This window comes from Serinus canaria, chromosome 3 (assembly GCF_022539315.1).
Source record: "Serinus canaria isolate serCan28SL12 chromosome 3, serCan2020, whole genome shotgun sequence".
Classification (NCBI taxonomy): Eukaryota; Metazoa; Chordata; class Aves; order Passeriformes; family Fringillidae; genus Serinus; species Serinus canaria.
In genome coordinates, this window is record NC_066316.1 from 90,436,778 (window position 1) to 90,459,791 (window position 23,014).

Consider the following 23,014-nt stretch of genomic DNA (forward strand, 5'->3'; position numbering starts at 1 on the left):
ATTTTTAACAATTTTGAAGGTTATTTTCACAACAGACTGAGACAAAAATAAAAAAGATATGTTGCCAGTCAGGACTGACATTGTTACTGGTATGTGTGAAGCTAACATGGTGAAGATCTGAACCCAGGTCTCTTCTCTCTGATCAGAACCAAATATTTTTCGTCTTACTCTGCATTTAGATGAGCAGGGTCTCAGAAAATATGCTGCCAGTGTCACCAGTTCAGAATCTGGTATTACTGAATACTGTAGGCTCTACTGAGTCTTTAAGCCTTGATTTTTTTTAACCAGCTGCATCGGAGGAATCATGCCTGATAAAACACCTGAGAATAAAATTTCAACAGAAAATTTTTCCAGTCTTCCCGGTAAAAATATATGGAAGTCATTACAAAGAATTAAGTAAGACACAATTTTTGACCTCTTGGTTTATTCTCGCTCTGTACCCTCAGCAGGCTCCTAGCTACTGGGAAACAATCTTTCTTTCCCATATCCTCCCCATTCTTTAGATAAACTAATAATTTGGCTTTCTGAAATGAATATAAGCATTGATTGTTAGTTCAAATTAAACAAAATAAATAAGCTCATCCAGAACCTAATGTTCCTCTAGGTTTTTTATGCTTGAACTCCTTGTTAATGAATACATGTTCCCTGGCCTGGAGAGAGAGGAATCTTAGCATGGTTGTTGGGCATCCCTGTTGGACGATGAAATATGGCTTCAAATCAGAAAAAACAAAACAATAAGGACAGCTGGTTATCTAACTGACACTACTAGTTGTTGTTATTTTGGGGAATATGTGCCTTTGCAACACTGTTTTTTACACTGTCACATTTTGAGACATGCTCCCTAATTAAACACTCCTTGATACTTTCCTCCAGAAAGAATGAAATTGGATAAACTGGCATTTGTATTAAAAACAATGGCACTGAACAATTCCCAGCAAAATACATCTCTAATTAATTCAGTTGCAAGTCAGGACAAAATAAGCACTCCATGTGGGTAGTAGCAGCATTTCTTCACCACCTGAATCATAAATTTCTATGTGAAGTTACTTTTCCATTGCCCTAAATTAAAAGTTTTTTTAATTCAACACACTTCTTCCTTTTCTATCTTTATTAATTGTGCAAATGCCTCCCTTTGCAATTACAATACTTTTAGCTCCTCCTTTACTCCCACTGCAGGGTCAATTTTTAAAACAGTAGTAGGATTATATGGGAAGAGCAGAAGAAACACATACTGTCTAAAAATCTTTAACTTTTGATGATCCACTTATTTTACTAAAAGTGGTAATTCAATCCTTCTGCTTGTCATTCTGATCACAGTTAAGATGGTGTTTGCTGCTAGCCTACTGAGGCTCTCGGTGTTTTTTCAGTGACTGACTTAAAAAAAGTTAGCAAAATTACTTTTAATTAACTCTGTTGTTTTATTTAGTATTTCACCTTGAATACTTTCCAAGACCTCTTCTAACCTTGCCTATCAGAAATTCTCCTCCCTTGTTACTTTTTCTTGAAGAGCAATTTTAAAATTAAACTGAATACATTTTATTTTAAAAAACATTTCAGACCTTTCTTCAATTTCCTTCCAGTTTGTGACCGATTAAATGGCGGATTGATTTTTAAGAAAATGAAACATATTTTTCAAATAGAGGTCTAAGAATGATAACTACAGTACTTCTTTAGATTCATGTGATCTAATTTCAAGTGAGAATAAATTCTTAGCTTCACTGTCACATTTTCACACTGAGTTTCAGGAAGAGAGCATCCTTAAAAATTAAACATCTAATAGAAAATCTTACCATACTACCCCTACTGCTTTTAATTTATTAACTGCTTGTAACAAATAATATTTTTTCAATATTCATAGTTTCTGAAGGGTTACTTACTGTGCCAGATTTTTCTTGATCAATTCTAGATGTTTTGAGAGGACAGTTTGGAAATACATATAGGGTCATTCTCAGTTTTGGATGACTTTTATGTACTTGACAGTAAAAATTGTCAGTAAAAATATCATAGGAATATTTTCTTAAGGGTGTCTCCTATGTTGTTTTCAAAATGTTAAGGATGAAATACTGCACCTTTTCTTATAACAAGGTGATTTAATTTTTGAACAATTACACCCACATTTTTTGATTTCTCATTTTGAATTTTACCAATTTATAATACTTTTGCATAAAATGTACAGGTGAAAATTACAGGGAAAATTAAAAGAGAATGAGAAAATAATAAATATATCTCCAACACAAATTCAACATTATTAACTACAGGGAAATAGATATAGTGAATAGATAGCTGATCTAGGCAATTTCAAAAGTGAACACCAACATGCCTGTCTAAATTGAAGTGATAACAGCAGCAGTCATAAAGGTGTAGAGGGAGAAAACATAACATTTAATATTGCAAGATTGCAGCCATATGACATACAGGGACAGGCAGCTTAGTTCCATAAAATCATCTACTGCAACACAATCTCTAAAACAGAAATTTATTTGAAAGTCAGACAGGGAAAGCCTCTGACTAATCAGTCAGTTAAACAAAGAAAACAACTTTGCTTTGCTCGTGTTTGTGCCCCTTTATATTTCCATTTTGAAGTAAGAAATGGAAAGAGATTTATTAAGCTCTTGTGCAAGTTTTGGTGTTTTTTGGTTTTTTTTAAATGTAATTTAGTTTTAAAGAAGTATCTCTGCCAGAGGTTTTAAAGAAGTATCTGTGCTATTAGAGGGATACATCATGAGATTTCTGACTAATCATAAATAATTAACACAGCTGAAAGAGCGAAGATCAAGTAATCAATATGTGAAGAAAACAGCAGCCAGTTTATTCAAAATCAAGAAAATCTGCAAAAGTGAATTTGAAGAAATGATGATCTATTCATGGATGTTCAGGGACAAAGAAAAGAGATAAACTTCCTCATATAAATTATTCATGATCAATTATTTGCTCAGCTTCAGTCTGAGTACATCTTGTGACAAAATTAGATTTTAATCACATATTTCTTTAGACCCCAAATGAGGCATTCAGCATTCAGGGATAGTAAAATCTTTGGCTTCTCAGAGATTAGGGGCTGATTCTGCAGCACTAAAGTCACTGGGACTATTTTTAACTGATTTCAATTAGACTAGGGTCAAACTATTGGGACTTCACAGTTCACTCACTGTGTTCCACTATATTTGTACCAGTATAATTTTTATTTTTCCTCCAATTGAGTTTCTCATGTTTTAAGGGAGAGGCTGCACAAGAAACTAGAGCACTGAAACCATAAAGGGGAAAACTTTTCCTTCTGCTGGGATAGTGTTAATAGGCTTCAAAGTAGTTGCAATGGGACTATGTTTTAGATTTGCACTGAAAATGTTGTTGGTAACACACAGATGTTATTGCTAAGCAGTGCTTACACAGAGCCAAGGCCCATCTGCTTCTTGTACAACCCCTGCCAATGAGGGGGCTGTAGATAGACCAAATCAGGGAGGGGACACAGCCAGGACAGCTGACCCAAAATGATAAGTAGGGTTTATATATAACTAATAAAGGGAAATTCCATAATGAATAACATCATGCTCAGTCTATAAAGGTGGGGGAATGTAAGAAGAGGAGAACAATTTTAGTGGTAGCATTTGTCTTCCCAAATCACCATTGCATAGGACAGGGCCCTATAGATGGCTGAACACCTGCCTGCCCCTGGGAAGCAGTAAATTAATTCCTTATTTTGCTTTGTGTCTGTGTGCAACTTTTGCTTTACCTATTAAAGTATCTTTATCTCAGTCCATGAGTTTTCTCACTTTTATCATTCCAGCTCTCTTCCCCATGCCATTGCTGGGGGAGTGAGTGAGCAGCTGTGTGTGCCTGAGTTTCTGGCTGGGCTTAAACAATTACAATTACCTCCACTGCTTATTCATCAGCTGGTTTACAACACAAACTACATGGGCAGGTTCTTCAGCATTCAGAAATTAATGACACACCCTTGACTACTGTGGGGTGATGGTAGTTTCCATGAGTTCATGTTCTGAAACCAACTGTTATTTTCTTGATTTCTTACTCTTTTGTCATTTAAATATAATGGACTGGAGAGGAAGTCAAATTGTGGAATCTCATATCACCTTTCTTCCAGATTTAGAGAAGAGCAGCCAATTGCAATAGATTTGATGGGCTCTAATTCAAACCTTGTTTTTCAAGACCTTCATGATGAATAGTGAAGCTGGGAGGGCTAATCCTAGCATTGGTATTTACCTGGTCAGTATATACACAGTGCACTTCTCTGCTGCTCTTTTCCAATGCAGGCAGTTATTTTTCCTATATCAGACTTTCACACAGATGTAGAGGAAAAAGCATGTTTCCTTCATTGGAGGAACACAGGTTGACATTCAGTAGACATTTGACAACAAGTTGTTGGGAAGTTACAAATAGCTCCATGAGAGGAATATGTCCATCTCCTCTGCAATTGCTTTCTGAAAGTACCATCTTTCAAAGGTAATGTTGCGATTTAGATGAATATTACACATTGAAGCTTCTTCTGCAATAGTGATTCTTTTTTTGCGAGGACTCTCCACTGAATGGATCTTACTGTGCTATTTATTTAGGACATAGGCACCACAACAGAGAGAACAAAGTAGCTATGGACCTTGTGTTAGAGACAGAAATGAGATGAGACACTTGGTTCTTCATGCAGAATAGCCTGACCCTGTCTGTCCCTCACACAGCCACCACCTCCTTCCTCCTCATAGCACAGCAAGCAGACTCCACCCCCCAGCAGATTTCAGCCCCTTTGACCAGCTAACCCACTCTTTTATGGCAGCCATCCTTACTGGACATAGCTGTGACCTGTTAAGGGCAGGGCTGTTCACCCTCTTTGGTAATTAGTACCGCTGCAATTCTTCAGGGGTGGGGTTGCTTGCAATCCATTCTCCTACAGAACAGTATAAATATCTATATGGCTATAAACTGCATGAACAATTGACAACAGAAATATCAAATTCTACATGTACTACAGGTCTAAAATGGCCCTGAATTGTAGTTTCTTTTTGGAAACACTCTTATCAACTAATAAAATGCCAGCCAGTTTTATGCTTTGAAACATGAAGGTTTCTATGCTTAGAATCATGTTTGCAATTTTTTCTATAGTTTGAAGAATGATATTTTAAAGTGTATTTTAATTTAGATATTCTAGTCAATAGGAAGTTATAGCTCATGCCAGGCATTATTTGTCACTCGCTTTTACCTTGTCACCTTCCAGCTATACACTAAATCATTTTTCACTGACTTAAGCTAACCTTCCAAACCTTAGCACAGTTTCAAATGCAAATGCATATGTACACACATTTACATATACACATACATATATAAAAATATTAATATATAAATTTATGTGTAAATATATTCAGGCATACAAATAAACATGCTTTTCTACAGAATCACAGAATGGTTAAGGTTGGAAGATATCACAGGAGGTTATCTATTTCAGCCACCTTGCTCAAGCAGGGTTCCCTAGACCATGTAACTCAGCATTGTGTCCAAACACTTTCTGAATATCTCCAGTCTCCACAATATCTCTGGGCAACCTATTCCAGTGCTCAGTCACCCTCACAGTAAAGTTCTTCCTCATGTTCAGGTGAAACTTTCTGTCTTATATCTACCCACTGTCTCTTGTCCTATTGCTTGGCTCTATAGAGAAGAGCCTGACTCCATCCCCTTGGCACCCTCCCTTCAGATACTTGCAGGCATTGATGAGTTCCCCTCTCAGTCATCTCTTCTTGAGGCTGACAGGCCCAGCTCCCTCAGCTTTTCCTCATCAGAGAGGTGCTCCAGTCCCTAAATCATCTTGTTGCCTTTCACTGCACCTGCTTCAGGAGTTCCATGTCTGTTTGGTACTGGGACACAGCACTGCAGGTGTGGCCTCACCAGGGCTGAGCAAAAGAGCAGTATCACCTCCCTCATCCTTTTCCTTATCTATGTGCAAAAATATAATAAGCACACACCAAAATATTATTTAAGCTTTATTCAGATTACTAAATAAAGAAAGAAGAAGAAAGGAAATTCAAATTAGGTAGATCTGCAACTGAAGATTTTCATTAAGTGAACTCTTTTAAAGAGTTGCATTGCTTAGTTTTGAGCCCAAAGGAGAACTATAATAAAAGGAGAACTATAATATCTGGTGTGCTTGATGCTCTCAGTGAATGACTGTTTTGTATTTTGCATTTCTCTAAAGGCTTGTTTACTGCATAATATTAAATTCTTACTGTAACAATGGTTGCTTTTTTGTTCGGAAGCTATTTTGTGACACATTAATAGAGTGTTTTGACATCAGTTTCTTAATTTTCACAAAATTTCTCAATATTGAAAGACTGGCATAATCCCAATTTATAAGTGGTGAACTGAAGCATGTTGGAATAGTTCCTAATGATTAACCACTAATTTTAGGAGATCCACTTGGTGTTATCTCTTTGCTCATTTTACAGAGTTATGAGTGTGGTGTGGTCTTTTTCCTGCTCAGACCATGCTGTGCCTCCTGCTGATAGTTTTGCACTCAAAACTTCAGCAAATCAGGATCCAAATCCAAAGCTGGAAAAGCAAAAACAGGTTGAAGTTAATTTCAACTTTGCTTCTTAAGCCATCTAACCTGAATTAACTGTTGAAGCTGCTTCTTTCTCCAGCTAATGGAGTGATTGGCACCTCAAGAGAGCCATTGCCTACTCCTGTTACAAAAGACCTTTAGAACAGGATAAACTGCCTTCTGCAGATGCCTCTCCACACTGGTAGAGAAAATCTGCCCTGTTTGTAGCCTAGGTAAGATGAATTCCAGTCTTTGGGAGGGCCAAGGAAAGAGGTGTAAAAGTTGGTGTTTGGTCCTAAATTAGTTTGCTGCGGTTAGGAATGACAAGAACTTTCAGAGGTGATTTCTGTCATTTAAAGTCCTTAGAGTGATTTGAAGATTCACCCTCTAAAAATGCCTGTCTCCTTCTGTTGACTACATACACTTAAAACAACTAATTTTAGGAAGATTAAATCAAATATTTACTGATCCTTGATATCTGTGGCTCTAGTGATTTACTTATCACTCAGTAATTCTGACAAAGAAATAGAGTGCATCCCTTCCTTCCCAGCACAATACAGTTTAGAGAAATTATTTTCTTATTCAACCTTCATTGCAGCAGATACTAAATTCAGAGTGCTTATGCTGCTCACCACAATTTAAGGGTTTGCATGTGTGTAGAATTTCATGAGCTACTTTTTAAAAACACACAAAAAACCCCAGACAAAAAAACCAGGTTGATTTGGAACGAATGTGTGGCTTACTCTGGTGGGGTTTTTTGTTTTTACTGTTGTTGGGGTGTTTTTTTTTCCAATTCAGTTTTTTGTCACTGTAATGCTCTGTGATGAGCATTGCCTGAAGAGTAACACCTCACAGACGGGTGTTAGGGATGGCACCAGTGGCTGAAATGAAAGTCCAGAATAATTTTCTGTTTAATCTGAGCACAAATTAAGTAGATTTATTCTTTAATTTCCACACTGGTATTTAATAATTATTTGTAACTCTCTTGTCTACTTTGTGTGTCGTAACTACCAACTTGTACTTGCATTTAACCTGGCTTACCTTGGGGATAATTTCAAAGTATTATGACAAAGAAAAAGACAGATTCTCACAAAGGGTGGTAATCTATGAATTTAGGAATTTATTTCTTTAAGGCAATCTAGGCATATTCTGCAGGGTATAAAACGTATAACAGGAAGCGCTGCAGGGGAATTGTCAGAGATCATGCAGAGAGCTTGCAACAGAAAAGTCAGAAGGAAAAATTGCCAACAGCTCTCTTCGATTATGCAGGAAGCTATTCAGGAGAATTTCTGAACTGAAATGGTTCCCCCAGGGAATTTGTTGCATTGGTATGGTGGTGAGTACAGCTATGGCTCCACAATGTGACACATTCACATTACCCACCTAGAGGAGAATATGGGTGTTTGTATTACAGAAGTATATTGCTACCCCTCTTCTATAGTGCCTATGTAGAACACCCTTATTGTGTTCTGGTTCAATGACTCCTTTGCTGAGTTCAGTGAAGGAATCACAAATTTATTAAACATCACACTTCTATTAAACTGTCTACAAAGGAGTCCTATGTCAACAGCCTCCTCAGAAACAATCAATCTGAAATGTGTTTTACTGAAATTTTTCAGAGAGTGTGATGCTTTAGACTGTCCTATCACTGTGTGTCAGCACTCAGAGAGACTTTTACCATATTTACATGTTAACTTGGCTCTTCAGTTGCTGTTGACTCCCTTTCTCCGTTCCTAGTTCCTTGATCCTGGCCTTCCCAGTTCCACACTCTGCTGGAGCATGTCACATCAATCCAGCTTTATTGCTCACCACTCCTGGTGTCCTCACCATGTCCCAGCGTCTCCTCCTGTCACCCAGCTTCCTTTCCCACCAGCATCAGCTTCTTGTGTGATCTTTTCATTGCTACCTGCTTCATTCCCCCTGGACTGGTTCAAAATGACATCACACATCAAAAATATGAGATTTTAAGTATAGAAGACAATTTGGGTTATTTCAGAGTTTGTCTCCCACTATCCTATATCCTGTATACATTTAGATCCAATGGTAAGCAAAGATTTCAAAGTAGGGGGATAATAAAACTAATCTAAATTAGTTAAAACTAATCTAAAATTAGTTAGAACTAATCAAAAATATTTGAAAATAGTAAGGAAAGCTTTTATTCCTAATTTTATTTTTGAGACACAGGCCAACTCCTGGCATAATCCCTTTCTGATCCTTGTAATTAGAGATTTCTTTTTCTAGGAATAGTTGGATGTGGTCAGAAACCAAATGAGTCCTTAAAAGATTATGAAGCAGAGTCCTGTAGACTCTTGAGGGACTCCTTTTTGAGCTGACCAACACAGTGAGAGAGGAGAATTAACCCTTTCTGGGACTGGTTTTCTCTCAGCAATAGAAATGCCTGGAGTGTTCCTGCAGCCCCTCTCCTCAAGGAAGACATAAATTTATCTTATATTATTGAAATGCAAGGATCGGAAAGAAGGTGCATGGTAAGGGAGTAATAAGGTGCTTTAAATGTAAATAGTAAAATAGTAAATGTAAAATGAGTAATAAGGTGCTGCTAGCTCCAACATATAATAGCCAATGACACTTTGATGTGGCTTTACAGTGCTATCTTTACGGCTTCCATTTAGCAATTTTCTTTCAGAGGTTTATAAGACCCTGCCACAAACTACTGAAATTGCACAACCAAAGATGTATTGTACCAAACTGTGATACAGACAGTGGAAGAAGGGTAGACTTGCTTAAACCAAGGCTTCTGCCACAGAAATTTTCTTGGTTTAAGAAAATTTACAGGGCAGACATTCCAAAAAGGGTTACCTCTCCTTTTAGTTTTAACTGCTGTCCTTTCACCAATAGGGAGAGATGCGTGTGAGAAGAGATAAGTGGAAAAATAACAGTTCATTAACAAATAAAACAGCAACAATCCATATAACAGTAGTAAGCAATAGATACAATAGTGCTGAAACCCATGGACTACCTGGGAACAAAGAGTGCAGGATGGCAGATGAGCCCCTGCCTCGAGATGACAGGCACTGTAAAAGACTGTGTGGTTCAAGGGACAAAGACAAGGTGGCAGACCAGTCCCCTTCTCCTGACCAGGAGAACAGAGAGAGAGAACAGAGGGGAGCAAAAAATCAAGAGAACAGCTGAACCTGTGCAGTGACAAAATCTCCCTCTTCCCCCAAACAACAACCAAAAGGCAGCAAGGAGAAAAGAAGGAGAAACCTTGATTCCAACCTTGATTCCAAAAGCAGTCAAATGCCATTCAAGCTGTTTGCTCCACACCACTCGACAGGGTCGCTCACCTGGCAGCAGTTCTGTTGGCAATGGTGTCTGGAACTCAGGCAGTGGCAGGAACTTGCAGTGTTAATTTCTCTACTTTTTTGGCAGGCTGGAACCAGTTAGTGTCAGCACTGCAGTTCTGAGTTGGCATCACGTTGCAGGGGAAAAGAAGCAACCCTGCTGGACACTGAAGATGGGAGACCCTACTCCCAGTCCTGGCTTGGTGGCTGCAGACAGGTATTTGTGGAATTTGCTCATGGATAGTTTAGGACTGGGAAATGCAGTTTCTTGGAGATGTGCACCAAGCAAGGAGCTTAGAGAGAAACAAAAGAAAGCTTCTGCTTTGGCTTGGAGAAGCAACTCTCTTAGGATCCCTGCAAGAATGGAAAGAGGTAAAGGAGACCTTACATGACTGCTGCCCTCTCTCTTAAAGGCACCCTGGGCCAAAACGTTTCCTGACCCCTGGCTCGTAAAGGAACAGTAAGTCTTGGGCAGAACTGGTGTAGCACAGATACAATACACAATACAATACACATTTTGGGTTATCCAGAACAGAAATGTTTCTGTTTTTTCAGAGCCTCTCAATTGTAAGTAAGCCTGTTCACAGAATTTGAATGCACATTTTCTTCACATCAAGGTAAACAAAGAAAATTTACTTCTGCTGATGAATCCTTGTATATAGGCATTTTATGATATGAAACTTCCTAACTATTCCTTATAATTACTTAGAAACTACGACTTGTTTTTTTTACTAGCTCTTGATAAGGAGCAGAAAATACAGCAAATAAGCATAACTGAAGTTGATAACATTGTGGAACACTGCTGCAATCTAAGGATGCTAAGAACAAGCAAGCAATAAGCCAAATAAATGAAAAAAGAAGTCAAAAAGTTCTGTGCAAAACCAGAAAGAATTCAGAGTAGAGGAAAAAACCAAGCAAAACCAGAGAGATCAGGAAAGACTTTTCTCTATATCACCTAAGATTTTCCCACCGATTCTCTAGTTTTACTGATATGCTTTTCTCATACAATTTTAATGCCTATTTCTTGTCCAAAGTGAGTCCCCAAGTCAAGACTGCTTTGTTGAGAAAATCCTTGCATCAACCTTCAGATGTTCAAATCTGGAATCTGTTAGTTCAAATGCGTCAATAAAAATTCTGATTGTAAATGCAGAGCCTACAAGCAAAAGCTTGTAGGTATCCTTGATATCTGGGACACAAGCAGGAAGATTATTTTTTCACTTTATTAATTCTGTGCTGGCAAGCCTTGTCATTATTTTTCTGTGTGTCATGACTATTGTGAATTTTCAAAACCCCCAATCTCAGGAGTCTTACTGCCTGCAAACCCTCAGATTTTCTTTAAGTGCATTTTTCAAACAAGTTCCAGTCATCAGAACTGCAGGGGAAAAAAGCAACAACAAAGCCTAAAAAATGATAGAGAGAACGTTCAGCATTCAAGACATTACATGGAAAATGCCATGTTCACCATGTACTTGGGGTTTTATTTCATTAATTTCATACTAAGACTTTGAAAAGACAGTGTTAGAGATACCAAAGGTTTGCTTTACTGAGAGTAAAAATGGAAAGATTGTAAGTGTTTGTGTGATTTAGAGAAAGCTTAGCATAAGGCCATCTTGAATATGAGATTACTGGGTGAAGAATTTTTTTCATTTTCTTCAATTGTTTTTCTCTGTAGGGAATGATTCAGATCATTAATAGTTTATAGTACCATTCTTTTCCTAGAACTGGAAGCCCAGAATAGGACAGTCTCACTTCCACCATTCTGAGATAGATGTGAAGGGTCTACTTTGACAATATCCACCCCTTGTATTCTGTCTGCTTATAAACTTTGCTTCTGTGCTCACTTTCTTTCTCAGCTTTGCCTGTAAAGCTATTTGCTCCACATGCTCTTCTTCCCAGAACTGTGCTTGAATTTGATGATTGAAATTACTGTGTGTAGACATGAAATTTTTTTCTGTCATTTTCTAAACTTCATCACAATTTTTTTTTTATTAGAAAGGCAAAGTCTCTGCTTCCCAGGCAATTGGAGCCAAACTCTGAACATTGCTTGAGGCAGAAACTGGATATAAAACAGTTCCTGCACTTTTGTCCTTGAAACGCTTAAGGGACAAAATGACATAAAAACAATGAATGCCCTACCTGTTCATCTGTATGACAGGGTTTGGCTTAGATAACAGATAAATGCTCTGATCTCAGTCTCAAGTGAACATTGTCAAATTAACACAAGCCACTATATCAGTTGTCAGCTTAGCCTTTGTTCCAACAAATGACAGATATTAGCAGCTACTCATATTTTTTCACACCCCAAGAGCATATGATGACATAGTGTTCATACACAATGAGAAGCAATATACCTCTGGGAATAGTTTCCACTGTGCAAAACCTGTCACAGCTATGATGTGGCTACACAGTTGCATGAATGGGATATGGGTGCCTTGGGAGCTCAGCACAGCTTGAAAGAAACCCAGTGTGAAAAAGATTCTGCTCAGTTTTCTCATTGTGACACTTAATGTACTTCACTTGCAAGAATATACTTTGAGTGGTGCAAAAAGCAGAAGCTCTGCCCCCTTTGGTCATTAAAGAAGCTGTGATGCTTTATAAAGTGACTTCACAAAGAATAGGAATTTGTGGCCTTGTGTTCTGAGAAAATCCATTTGGAAAAATTATATCCCTCCCTTCAAGACTACCACTGTAGTTTTAATTGCCCATAACATCCTGCTTTACTTCTGCCCTTCATTATTCTTTATTGGTCTTGAACACTGCTAACTTTCATACTCTTATTCAGAAGCGTCTCTGTTTCACTGGTGGGCGAAGTGATTGCCACATTTATTAGAGGGATTTATGATGTCTTTCTGCAATAGATTAAAGAATCCATTAAAATCCAATATTTCCTTGCCAGCAAGATATTAAAATTAAGTCACCTTTCAATCTTTTTTTCTTAGACTATATTGATTCCTTTAAGTCCCTTGTTAAGGCCTTTTCTTAAGCTATTGAATTATTGCAACAGCTTTTTTGTAGGTGCTTTCAGACTTCCCAATTCTTTTTGACAGAAGGAATACAACAGAACCAAGTCTGCATTTTAAGAAGTCAATCACAACAGTTGCCATTATGGGGTTTGGCTGTTTGTCTCTGTCCCCACACACGCTTAGGATGGTTCTGGCAGGCTGGATCTCAAAAGATGAGTCTGGACTCTAAGGTTTTTCGGTCTTCAGAATTGTTTATTATATCTTATCTACAAAGTCCCTTCTCTGCCCGACCGGGATCTGACCAGCACGGCAGCCAAAGGCACTCTGACCACCCCCAAGGCGGGCACATCTTTTATAACAAAAACTACGTATATCATATTTACTTTTTATCCCCAATACCTATCACTCTTGTCACCGGATACACTCTCACCCCAGACCAATCCCCAAGTGCCAACACCACAGCAGAAGATGGATGACAAGAAGAAGGAGGAAGAGTCTTGTGACCTGCCTTGTTTCCTCCATCTTGTCTCCATAACCCCCCTGTACCAAAACCCCAAAATCTGTAATTTACCCTATAACTATGTTTTCCCTTCACCATTAACACCCGAGTAATTCCCCCAATTCCATCTCCTCATACATCGGTGGCACATGCCTAGATGGATCAAAATCAAGCCACCAAGTGCTTTTGGCAACATTCCAAGCCCCCCGAGCCCCCCAGGGGTTCTCTCGGTAGCTCTGGACATCAGGAGGGATGGGCTGAGCTCCCACAGCCATTGAACCCTATATCAAGATAGTCCCAGTAATGCATCATACAGTGATAAAATCATTCCTCAAATCCCCCTTCAAACTTGAGTTTTTCTGCCCTTGCGGAGCATGTAGGGTCATGTTCAGGTACTAATTTGTAGTAATTACTATCTAATAAACACTAATAAGTGTTTTAGAAGTCTTATCTTCCAGGGAATAATGTCTTATTCTGTAGGTATAGCCAGTGTTTCTCATTTCTTGGTACATATGTTGCATTCATCCTCAACATGGAAGGTGGTGGCTTGCTGAGAAACGGATTCCTCTGCATAATTGATTTGTCCTTATTAATTTGCCATTCTGCAGTCTGTGTGTCAGCCAAATATGGTGTAAATAGTAGTTTTACCAATGCATACAGGTGAAAATGTTAGTTTCATATATCAATTAATGTGTACTTCCACTAGTACTACATCTATTTAATCATGATTGCTCACCCACAGATACTACATGAAATATGTCTGCAAGTTACTTCTGCATTAATTTAGAATGTAGGTGCATGATACTGTATAGTGCTTATTTTTTAATCAAAATTTCATGGAGTTCTAAAACAAGCATCTCATATCAGTCTATATCTTTCAGTTCCTGGACTTTTAATTTAACTAAAAAATGAAGTAATATTTGTCTGATCAATAAAACCGTATTAACAAAGACTAATGATAATATAATAGTTACTAAAACAAAAGTATCTTTCAAAGTATATCACCTGAAGAAGCTTAGTCAACATGAATAGCACAATTTTCAGTAAGAGCTGTATATCTTCAAACACCAAATAACTACTGCCAGCAAATACAGACTGTGCAAAAAAGGTAAATCTATTCTTGAGGAAATTTCAGCTCAGACAGATCAAAATGAGATTAGAGAAGAAGATAGAAGGACAGAAGGAGATAGATTGACAAGACTGAATTAAACTTTTTGCTTCGAACACCCAATGGTTTCCAAGATTCAGGTGCCAGTAGCACTTATAAGACCTTACTAACCAATGCCTAAACCTGTAAAGGTCTGCAGCTGCAAAAAAAGCTGATCCCCAAAGAAATTTATCCTGCTGGCTTTTAGTTAAATAAAAGTAATAGAAGTGATGACTGCTTGAGATTCAGGACCTTAAAAACCTCTCTTAGTCTTGGTCTCAGTACTTACATTTCAATGACTTTATCTGTACATCACTAAACAAACTGGAACACTGCTGAGTATCTCAAGGTCTATCCCACTCCTGTGTGTAAGACAAACTTGTGTAATGAACATTTCTTGTAGTACCTCATTGGAAATTCCAGGCAAAGGCCCAACCCTCCCAAAACAGTGACAAGAAATAATGATGCAGTGCAGCAATGCAGAAAAGACAGATTTAGTTAATTCTGACTTTGGAGTGTTCAGTTTTCTACAAAAGTTTAGGTGGATGTTCCAATGCTGGTTTGAACTGGAGGCTGCCAAAGGATTTCAATAATACAGGTTATAAGGTTGTTCTCAGCTACGCTGTTTCCACCAAAAAATTAATTATTTTGCATATTATAAGCACTTCAATAGTGATTAATGAAAAATTTCTCTCATGAGAAGCAAAGGGCCTTCCCAGAGAGGCTAGGGCTTTGTGCATTTGTACAGGCATAAGTTTAACTTGGTTTTGTAGCTTAGATAATTTAATCTGGTCTACTCACACGTGACAGTATTGCAACAACAGAATATGCACTGAAAAGAAAATCATTGTTATTTTAGAAGAAAAAAAAAGTGAGTTACAGGATCAGCTCTAGGACAGAGTTTCTAGCTGTAAATCTCAAGCAGAAGAAAGCATATCCATCTTTTCTGGAGTTAAGTATATGCAGCCTCTCTTCATTACAACATTTTCTGCAGATGAACCCAAATAGCTCCCTTTTGCAAAGTGTATTTCTTTTTGAGTTTTTCCCTTTTTACGGAGCAGTTCTATTTCCTAATTTGTGGGTGAGTTTCTAGTCACTTCTAAGGCATCTAATAGTTACCCTTAACTATATCTTTACTCTCTCCCCTATGAAGCTAATCTTAGCCACAACAACCTGTTATCAGTCATGGACAAAACATCTCAGGTAGGGACCTAAAAAAATATTTGGTTAGACTTTCATTGACTTTATTGACCTGGAACTAAGATTTGACAGTTTCCAACAGTAATAGATCTTTTGTATTGTCTATCCCAGTCTCATTTTTTACTGGAAGAAGTGTGCTCAAGCAAAGCACAGCTCTGAGCCTCTGAGTCCCTGCTTGTTTTGAGGAATCTGAGAAAAACTGTCCAAAGTACAGACAGGTAGTAGTGGTAACAATAACAATAACATGACCATTGATATTGTTCAGTGTTGTTGTAAAATAATAACTGGTCGTTGTTGTTCCTTTTGTTGTGATTGTTGTAGTCATTGTTAGTGATGCCTTTATTAAGTGCTTTGTAGTAGTGTCTTGTCTCCTAGCTAGGAGACATTCTGCTGGATGCTGTGTTTGCGTGTCATAAAAAGGCATCTTTTAAACAGCTAGAGTGAAACAGAAATGGGATAAAACAACAACACACATCACAAAGCCCAAAGTGACAGTGAGACATTTCTGATTAATGTAATAAATAGAACTCACTGTATACAGCACATTCTACTTTTGTCAACAATTCCACTAGTATTGTAGTCCTGGTAGGTTTTAACTTGCTAATAAATGTAGGACGGTATTGTTATTTTGCAGGACACTGTTTCTTTCTCCTTACCTCACAGGCAAAGCACAAGGAGTTATCACTTTGACATGGATAACTCTTGGTCACAGTAACACATTCAGATTGAAGACCCTCCAGACTCTCAGGACTGTATGAATATCAAGGGCTGATAATGGTCAATTATATCAACTTGACAAATTAGCAAAGGTAATGCTACGGAAAGTCAAAAATAACTCAGATAAAGTTCAAGTAGATTTGCATAGCAGTTTACAAGGAACTTGCCCTTTACATAGGCAGGATGTAGGCATACTTCCCTATAAGCAGCTTAATGCACAGCACTTCTATGACATAACGCACCCAATTTCACGGCTTTCATTTACTATCTTTCTTCTGAAAGACAGTAAACTTTATTCCATGTTCCTTTTCTTCCTGCCATGCTTAGTGGATCCTGCTCAGTACTCTTTCCTGGGAGAAGAGCTTTGCCTGCATCTCAAGGGAGGAGGCATGGTCAAACAGGTTCCAATCTGACCAAAAATGAGTATTCTATTTCAGAAACACAGTTGAAGCCAAAAATTCTCTGTGTGGTTTTTTTTTTTTTTTTCTACAGAATGAAAATTTAAAAATATTTTTGTGAGCTCTGAGTAAAGGCAAACAAACACAATGAATAGTGCTTATAGTCAGGGATTTTTCCTGTGCCTAGGTTGTCATGACACAGATGAATACTGCATACATTGAAAATTCTGACTGACTTTCTTAAAACGATCTTGGAAGACACCCTTTGAAAGACTAGAGTTTATGGATTAGAAATTTCATGAGATGGAACAAATTAGGTGAGATGTTGCAAAGGCAAATTTAAATACTTCAGAAGAGCTGGGGAGAGGTCGTGTGTAGAAGGCTTAGGTTAACAATGAGACTAATATTACAGCATCAGAGAAAGAGATTCTGTGAAATAAAACATACTCTCAGTATTGTGCAAGGAGGACAAATGCTTCAGGGGTTCTCAAGATCCTAAATAGCCATAAATCCATACTATGTTTTGAAAACATGGAAAATTACTTATTTATTATTTTGTGTTTCACTCTATTTCTCACATTTTTAAATAAAGGTTTTCTTTTGTTTTTTGTGTAGTTTTGCTGCTTGTTAGATTTTTTGGGGTTTTTTCTACATTATATTTTATATAGTATTAAATGCTTTTAAAAATCTATGTGGACTATTTTACAGCTCTCATACAGTCCATAAATAATTAACTAGCCATTCCAAACATACATAGGACTTCATTCCCAGGAGATTAGGACAGATGATTGTTGTGTGAATGGTCCTTGGGTCTTTTAGAGGCCTCTGTCTTTGACTTGTAGAAATCCACTCATGAGATCCTGACAAAAGAAATAGACTGGATTAGGGGAAAAAAAAAAAAGGAGAGAAAAAAAAAGAAAAAAAACCCAGCACTATTGCTTAGGACAAATTAAAATATAGATCTTGAAATTCGGACCCACCTCTGTCACCTGGTGCCCCCAGGAAGAGTTTTACCAGGGCTATAAACACTGAGGTCTCTCTCCCTTATGTCACTTCTGCCACATATCTAGAAGAAAGCAGAAATTCCATCCTATTTGAAAGAAGTGTCTCCTTTGCCACAAGTACAAACAAGAAATCCATTGACATGCATTGACATACAAATGAGTCCAGTGGAGTCCCCAGGCTAAGGAAAATAAAGCACACATCAGAGGAGGACACACTGAGACCTGTTTTTGTTCAGCCTGTAAATGGGAAATAGAAAGGACACCTTGTTACTGCCTACACCTGGAGGACTGGAGGAGACAGAGCCTTACAGTTGGAGGTACACAGCAACAAGATGAGAGGCAATGGACACAAGCTGGAATAGGTGATATTCTGATTCAGTATTCAAACGGGTTTTTTTTATTTTTGTTTCCCTTGAGTACCAACCTGAATTCCAAACATGATCACTCCTAAGTTGAAAATGAAAAGCCATGGTTACTGTACAATACTCTCTGGAGACAGATTTTGTGAGAATTTGGAAGAAATAAATTGAGAAATAGCCTCCAACAGGTCAATTATAATGCACTTAAAATATCAAAGAAGGCATGTAAACTTCAATGGTAGATGCTGAATTTATTATTCTTGGAAAAGAGTATGAACTGCAGATTTCTGAATAGTTTGCTGTGTGCTTAAGATAGACTGTATTATGAGATAGGAGTAATCCAATCAGCAACAAAGGCATGAATCATTTTGAATATCACGCTCAACAGTACATTAATCTAGCAAGCTGTGAGAAAGGACTATAGACCAGTAAAGACAGAATAAAATAGTACAAGGAGTCTTACAAAGAGAAAATGTCTTACAGTCTTGTCCATTTTTAATTTTTATCCCCTCTGTTTCTACGCAGTTCTTTCAATGGAATACTTTATCCGCTGTCACTGTGGGTTCTCTCTTTGTTGGGTTTGATTTCTTCTTTTCAAGGGACATATGATCTTGTATCATTTTTATATCTCATAGTTGCTGACGTACATTTAGGGCAAACCCTTAACTCAGAGTTGAGTCATGAGTGGTGCATCATCCCAAGAGAGTAACAAGCATCTCCCATCCTCTGATATACAGTTTCTCTGTCATTCTCCTTTTTTCCACTGAACAGGAACAATCTTAACCAACTCCTCTGAAGATTCAAACTCTGATGACTATCAGAGTCAGAAGGATATCAGAAGGATATTCCCATGGGTTTACTTAGTTCTTGCATCCTGCACTTCTCTCAAATGTCTGCATGCTCTCAACACTGTACCTAAACCCTACTTATGTCACTGTAAAGGAGCTGCCACCTCATACTTAGGTCATGTTAGGCTCAGACAAGAACAGATTTATTCCATTTGACATGCAGGCACAAGTCTGCTTTAATGTACAGACCATCGCAAATTTTGAGAAAAGGAAGACTGTGATTTTGGACAGGTTATCTTCCCAGATCTATTCAAAACTATTTTCAGACTTCTTTAAGTTAGGTATCTAAAAAAATTCTTTTTCCAGGAGAATAAAGCATCCGGCCTTTTGTCTCAGGAAAAAGACTACCATCTGATCAGGTTGTGTAAGAAATGTGTATATCTCTCTTTGATAGATATCATGCCAGAAAAAGCCTATAAAAATAGCTAATGGCTTATTGGATTGGTGCATTACCCTTTGAGGAAGTGCTTTTCCTGGCTACTGCAGGAGGTGAGCTACCCTTGCAGATAAATCGATGACATAATTGATTTGGCAAATCTGATTTTCCAGCCAGTCAACATTTTGTAGTGTTCTGTCCTAACTTCTGAGAAAATCTCTGGTGTTAAAATACTGGTTTCCATTGGAAAGCCACTGAGGTACCTGTTTTCAAAAAATACTGTGACTGTTTAAAAATTACCTTGACTGTCTTTCAGGAATATACTCTAGAATTAAGTCCTAAAGAATATGAACTATAAGTGGGTTTTGTCTTGCATTGCACACTTCCATGTTGAAAGTACAACATAAACTAATAGGCACAGAGGATGGCTGTATTAAAATGCACTCTTATATTTTTCCTGTGTTTGTGGCTTTTTCATGTAATTTGGAAATGTCTCAACCCCAGGTGTAAGCCTGAAGGCAAGATCCAGTTGTTGACAATTGTTAGGGAACAGACAGAGGGGTAATCTATAGGTTTTGAGAACTTCAGATAGAGAGGCATGCCTCTGAGGGAAAGGCTGTGCTGCCAGCTCTCAATGGCATGCACACAGAGATCTCTTCAGCATCATATGTCATCTGCATGCACATGAGCTAGCACTTTGGGCCATGGTGTCTTGGGAAAGAAGATTTTGCCATAAAGTTCAGGGGAACACAACAATTTTATTCCTGGTTTAAAGTGGATAGACAATAAAGCTATGTACAGGATTTTTAGGATGAGAGGTCTGCCAAGCCTCTGAGGCAGAAATCCTAAACAAAGGCTGACTTGCTGCAGAGCTTCTTGTGAAATGTAGCCAGAAGAGTTGAAAGAGGACAGGAAGCCTGCCTTCATATGGCTCACAACAGTAACCAAGGGCAAGGGGCAAAACTAGCAGCTGTTGGGGCTGATGTCCCCAAAACACCAGCCTTGGACAGGAACTCTGATGCTCCTTGCCTGGCAAAGCATTCATATACTGTTGCTAATAGAGTCCCAGGAAACTGTACATCGCTTAGGAACAACAGCAGATGACTCTGAAACAGTTGGGTTTCTCTGAGGCTGGGCAAAAAATTGTGAGTGGTGAATAGCCCAGAAAGGAGAGGGGCACTCTGCCAAGATACTGACAAGCTGTAGGAAGAGGACAGGCTGATAATGAACAAAGCCCAGAAGCGCTGACATTCCTTTCTTTCAACTACTGAGGTTTTCTAAATTGGCTTAATATATTTCTCTCATACTTCCCCACTTCACAAAACTATGACTCTTCAGCTCCTTCTTAACTCAGGTGAGGAAGTCCTGTTCTTTAGCATGTTTAGGTGACATGATATATTTTCTCAGGCTCCCATGGAAAGCAGGTGGTGGCATTTAGCTCCTTTTTAGGAGCACAGGGTGTTGGTCCTTTTTAACTCCTGGCAGAAAGATCTTAACACATGCAATTTGAAACTCTCATGGAAATGTTGTTGAAAAAACCCCTCAAGTTAGTGTTTACCAAAATTCTGTGTGAAACTATCTAGCCCAATATCTGTATTCTGATGAGTTTCTATATGCAGGACAGAGCTTTCTTTTTATTCAAGCCCTCAGGTTCCAGAAAATGCAAAATCTGACTTTTAGTGTTAGGTAAGTGTTGATCTTGCTAAAATTAAGTGTGGATTTATTAGTGAGATTAAACCAAAGTCCTATAATAGCAGAGACAAGTTCACAAGAATAAGATGAACACTAACAATCAATCAGTTGAGCTCCAAGCCATGTGCTGAGATCAAATAGTTGTATTCACTAAAGTTCTCTTCTATGCCGGGAAAAAAGTAGCAGCCCAATGTGTTGCATTTAAGAAATATATTTTTGTGTAGCACAGAATGACATCAAATTGCACCTGTCAGGAGACTGCGATTCTGATATAACTTAAATCATGATATCCAAATGGCCAAGTTCTGAGCTGTGAGGAACACCTGCCAACATAACTAATAGTGAGGACAAAAAGCCTTTGGTAGCAAGTCCCTTGAGAAGGAGCTAATAATACATGTGCCCTGTTCAATAAGCTCTTAGCCTGAGGTATTTCCAGTATGCAAAGAAAAGAAAGCTTACTTTTAATTTTTTATGCTGTCTCCCTTTATCTTGATGCGTTTGTTCCATTTTCCTCAAAGAGGTTCTCAATTAGTTTAACAGAAGTTTTCTTTTCTAAAACCAAATCCAGTTTGGTGTGTAAGCCTTTGATGGGAGCTTCCACATGAAGAGAGATTAAAAAAGTGAGGGCTAATTATTATGGAAAGAATAAGTGCAAGAGAGGCTATAACAAAGCCAGCACATATAATAGCTCCTACTGTGGAGAAGGTCAGACAGGATCTCTTGATTATCCTTAACCAAAGCAAAAGAAGGAAACACTCCATAAATTAAAAAAACAAGATACCATTATATATACACACACAAATTTTTATAGAAGAAATCTCACCTTGTGTGATACATGTCTACAAAAATTTACTTATACAGTAAATAAAGTTTGCTGTGGAAAACAAAATATACACTTCTCAGGACAGTACATTCTAGATTGTTCTGTTTCCAAAATGGAAATCTTGTAGGGAGAAGGGCCAAGAGGCACAAGTAATTGTGGATTGAGACTTGCAGGACTGCAAAAAGCAGTCAGATCCACAGCCCTTCTCTTTCTCCTTCATGCCCTCTACTCCAAATATCATCCATTACTGTAGCATTTTTTAGTGACAGAAAAAATATTGACTGCAATCACAGGCACAGAGCAAGCTCCAGCTGGACTAGCAGCTTTTCACTGGATGTTGCTGCTGCTTCAAATCAGAGGAGCCATTTCTAAGGTTGAGCTGAACCTGCCATTTCTTTGGATGTAATTAAAGATTTTGTGATGCTGCCACATAGTTGGACAGAAAAATGAACATCTATCATGTGAACAAAATGTGTCAGTCTTCTCCACATGATGTCACAGCTTCTTCTCATGTGATGGAAAGAGCATGAGCATTGAATCAGCCCCTGTTTGCATACAAAAATGTGGGAGAGGAAGTACCAGAGACAATCAAAGCACAGAGGTGCTTCCATTTCTGATAGACCCATGTTCAGCCAAAAGATGAAGATGTACAAGAAAGTTGCATTCTTAATCTTTTAAAGATACTTGAATTGTCACATTAAGGAATATTATATTGAGCAGGATATACTGGGTCATAGGGAAAGAAGATAACAGAGAAAAAGCTTTAAAACTTGATTTTTTTTCTGTCTAAGAGAGGTTATAGAATAGATATTAAGAGGCTTATTAAGAGCAGGCCAAGGAAATCTAGAGGGAAATTATAAAAGATATATTTTTGTGCAGCAAAAAAGCAGATAAAATATTTTGCAGGGTTTTTGTCTATGAATTCAACACAGAAGGCCGTGTCTGCATTAAAGTATCTATCAATTGACTATAATTTATAGTAAATATATTGTGAAATTTTCTAGTTTTGGCTGTTCTCTGTATTAATGATATGGGGATTAAGATGACTTTCAGATGTGCAGGACATGCTGTGCTTAATAAAAAATGCGATGTCCATAAACCACTTACCTGGCTGAGGCCCAGCAGAGAAAGTTCATTTGCTACAGCAATCA